The following is a 3,999-nucleotide window of genomic DNA, read 5'->3' as shown; positions in this document are numbered from 1 at the left end:
ATGCAATGCAGCCATTATCTTCCACTTACCAGGAATAACCACTATGACCCTGCAGAAGGTCTGGTTGGCAGCGCAGGTAGCGGTCCTCGTGCAGTCAGGCTTGTATAGTCCACTTTCACAGGAGTAGCATTTTAGTGAATACGCTAAGAGAGAAAAACAAAAAGTTACTAAACACTGTACTGAGCCATTCCTGGTTTGTGGTTTGAAAAGTCTCCCAGGGGATACAGCACCAGATACCCCACAGGGGCATTAACTCCCTTACCCCACACACAGGTCACACACACAGAGTGCATTTTTTGCAGAAGGTCTAAACCCCAAAAACAACAGTCATATTACACTTTACTGTATGCAATGGCTGCATTCTCCCTCCTTCTCTAGCAACAATCTCTGTATTTGAACATGGTGATCCTGCCAGGTAAACATTTACTGTCCTAAGGTAACACCATACTGTATGTAAGGAGCCACATTGTCCTTTTATAATACAGAACTATGGAAACCCCCCATCCCCCCTACATGATACATAGAAGTTTGGAGATGTGTCTTAAAGTACAAAGCAACAGCTGGAACAATTCTCCTAGATTGTAAGCTCTTCAGGGCAGGGTCCTCCCCTCCTCCTTTATAACTGTCTGTATTGGTCATTTGCAACTCCTATTTATTGCACAGTGCAGTGTAACATTATCCTAATAAATAATAATTATAATGCAGAGTGATCAGGATTTCAGTGGCAAAACAATTCCTTATGGAGTGGCACAGCTAGCATGCAGTATTGTTATAGCACCATCATGTTCCATAACACAGTACAAGATCACCTTAGCAATCAAACAACTGGAGCAGAAATTGAAGCCTTGCCTATGTTTGAACTTCTAGGATATAGAGAACTCAAAGGAGTAAGAGGACCAAACTCTGGAATATGAGACGGAAGAACCACCGGGCCCCACCTGGAATTGGCCATGACTCTCATAGGACTGAGGAAAAATTATCCGAGAACTTGGTTTCCTTCTATGGCAGACAGATTTACAAGGACCTTGCCGGAATAGGAGAAGGGGTACACATGCTCCCTGCTCATTACCCATTAAGGATGATCCAAGCCTGAATCACTTCTGAGAGAGGACGTGGGAGGAGATGCAAAGTAAAAAGAATGCAAGAAAATGAACTGAGTACACCACAGGGGTACAAAGGTGAAGGAGAGCAAGAGCAGGCAAGCTCCTCTACTCGCACCAGACTTCCTTACTAGTTCACCAGCAAGGTGCAAGTGAAGTCTAAACACACCCCTAGTACCTGGATCCCTTCCTGGTTAGCTCACATTTGACTTTTGCAATGCCAGAACTTTTGGCCATGAGGGAAGGGGTACAAGAAAATATTTCCTGGGGTCCGTCACGCTGCCTTGACAATACCTTCTGCATGATTAGAAAAATGGGAACTATTTGTAAAAAGTGGGGAGAAGAAAAAAAAAAATATAGGTTGCTGGTGTAGGTGAAGAGTAGTGTTGGGAAGAGATTCTGCAATGCCCAATAAAATCCTTTCCAAAAAGACAACCCCGCTATTGAAATAAAAACCTTTATTGGCTAAAAAAGGTTTTCACAATATACAACAAAACATGCATTATGTGGACTGTATCAGGAGGGCTCCTAGGAAGCCGAGGGCCACAGCAAGGATGGTGTACATGGCTTGTATGCTGGTAGCACCGCTGACGTTGCAGAGATCAGTGGTACTGAAATAGAAGTTGGAGGTCTTGTTCATACACTCAGATTCACACTCGGATTCACAGTCCTTTTTGATGAAATTGCAAAAGTATAAAAAACCTAAAAAAGCTTTTCACATCATACAACACAACATCCATTACATCGACTGTTTTAGGAGGGCTCTCAGGAAGCCGAGGGCCACAGCAAGGATGGTGCATGTGGCTTGCATGCCGGAAGCACCATTACGACCACCACTACGACCACCATCGACGTTGCACAGATCAGTGGTACAGCAGAATAGTGTGAATAAGTCCGTGGAGGTGTCGTTCTTACACTCGTATTGGCAAGTCTTTTGGTAGTAAGTAGCATCATCTGCAAAAATATAAAAAGGAAAACTTTAATAATTACTCTGAGACCCTGCACCCCTCCCAGTATAAATATCTAAGGAACAAGTCTGTAGCCAGAGAAGTCCAATCCTCATCCAATGTTCCAGGTCCATGGCTCAGTGGGTAAAGACAACAAGACCACCCAGAGCAATCTACACACAAGTCAGTGATAGCGGGTTTCATGCAATGCAGCCATAAACTTCTGCTTACCCATATAAATAGTCACAATCCTGCAGAAGGTCTCGCCGCCGGGGCAGTTAGTGCTCTTGCAGTCCTCCTCACGTTCACCCCTATCACAGGTGTAGCATTTCAGGGAATAAGTGGCACAGCTAACATGCAGTATTGTTATAGCACCATCATGTTCCAAAGCGCTGTACAGCACCTTAGCAATCAGACAGTATTTGTTACAATTAGTAATTATAGAAGCATCAAACTCTGGAATATGCAGGGGCAGAATCAGGAACAACAATCACCATGAGACGGAAGAACCACCGGGCCCCACCTGGAATTGGCCATGACTCTCATTAAACCTTTAACATTTAATAAAAGCCCAAACCCTTAAAGTGCATCCTACAGAACAACAATGGACTACAGAGCGACCACCATAATACAGACCACATGAACTGGACATACCTGATGCCATGCAGAGAGCAAGGAGGACAAGCACACTTGTGTAAGCTGCCATTGTGATAGGGAAAGAACCTCCCCAACCTCTTCCTTCCATTTATATGTTATCAGTGACAGGTGCGCTCCAGGTTCATGGAAGGTCCAATGAGCCGCCCCCAGGAGTGTCTGCCATCCTCAGCAATGGTAATGGCGGTCATTGGTCTGGGCAGTCAGAGAGGATTAGCAGGGAATAGCTGTACGGGCTCTTGTTTTTTTTTTCCAGATCCTTGGTGTAGTGTTATTTTAGGAATTGGGGTTTATGGAGCTGGGTTTGTTTGGTGGGCATTTTATGGGCACAGGGGGGATATATCAGCTCAAATATACTAAAAACATTGCTAGTGATGGTTGGGGGCCATTTACCTCCTTGTGGTACATTCATGCAAAAACTTTTTTTTACATTTTAACTCTGATTTTTCTTCATTGTAACATAAATAAATAAATCTGTATGCACACAATGTTATCTGTATTGTAAAACTTTAGGGAAAAAATTTGGTTTGTCGTCCAACAAGCATTTGTCACATATAACAGATGATGGGGCATTTGGTCATACATTGGAGGGATGAGGTCAGTGCCCGCTACCTCTGCACAGAGGACCGGTCACATGAATGGAGAAGACTCCGGGGAAAAATAAAAGGCAAGACTAAAATGAGCATTGAACGCTTGCAGCATGGGGGTGACCCACATCAAGGGGTGGATTTTATAGTACAGAATCAGGCTTCATACCTACTCAGCCCACTTGGAGGTTGTCTGACTTCTCCAGGTGTTTTTCCTAAGCACCTGTACCCAGGATCTCTGTTCCAGCTCTGATACCCATGTATGACCTTAGCTTGTTTCCTGATGATCCGTGTTCTCCATTTCTCCAGAACTTTTGCCTACTTACCAAATATATTTCTTGTAGATTCTGCATGCTTCATTGCTTCCGGATATCAACAATCTCCTCCCTGAGCAAGGACTCAGCCTTGGAACCATCCATATATTAGACCATCATTACTTGGGGAATTGACCCTGCACCAAATGGAGATGGTTTAGTAAAGTAATGAAGCCTATGTGCATGGCAACAGGAAGAGAAGAAAGAAGTGAAAAGTGTAACTCCGGAGACAAAAGACAAAGGTTGGTCTGCTGACTTCAATCATCCAATCATTGGGTATTCTTTGCATAGTGAACCATTATCATATTCACTAAGCTAAGTGAATGATCCTTCCAATGTGATAATTTACCTTGGTATGTGAACAGTCCAAAGATCTTCTAAATCAATCCCAATGTCT

The 3,999-nt window shown here is 43.6% G+C and overlaps 1 long non-coding RNA gene across 1 annotated transcript; it reads right to left on the bottom strand.

Annotated features, from left to right (window-relative positions):
* Positions 1-1,541: 1,541 nt before the first annotated feature.
* LOC140331925 (uncharacterized) lies at positions 1,542-2,389 on the bottom strand. The gene is made up of 2 exons (XR_011920983.1): positions 2,279-2,389; positions 1,542-2,054 (listed from the first exon to the last, which is right to left on the bottom strand). It is a non-coding gene; the product is annotated as an uncharacterized lncRNA (long non-coding RNA).
* Positions 2,390-3,999: the final 1,610 nt, after the last annotated feature.

Source organism: Pyxicephalus adspersus, chromosome 5 (genome assembly GCF_032062135.1).
Source record: "Pyxicephalus adspersus chromosome 5, UCB_Pads_2.0, whole genome shotgun sequence".
Classification (NCBI taxonomy): Eukaryota; Metazoa; Chordata; class Amphibia; order Anura; family Pyxicephalidae; genus Pyxicephalus; species Pyxicephalus adspersus.
Note: the sequence above shows the minus strand (reverse complement) of the source record. Positions and strands in the feature narration are given on the sequence as shown.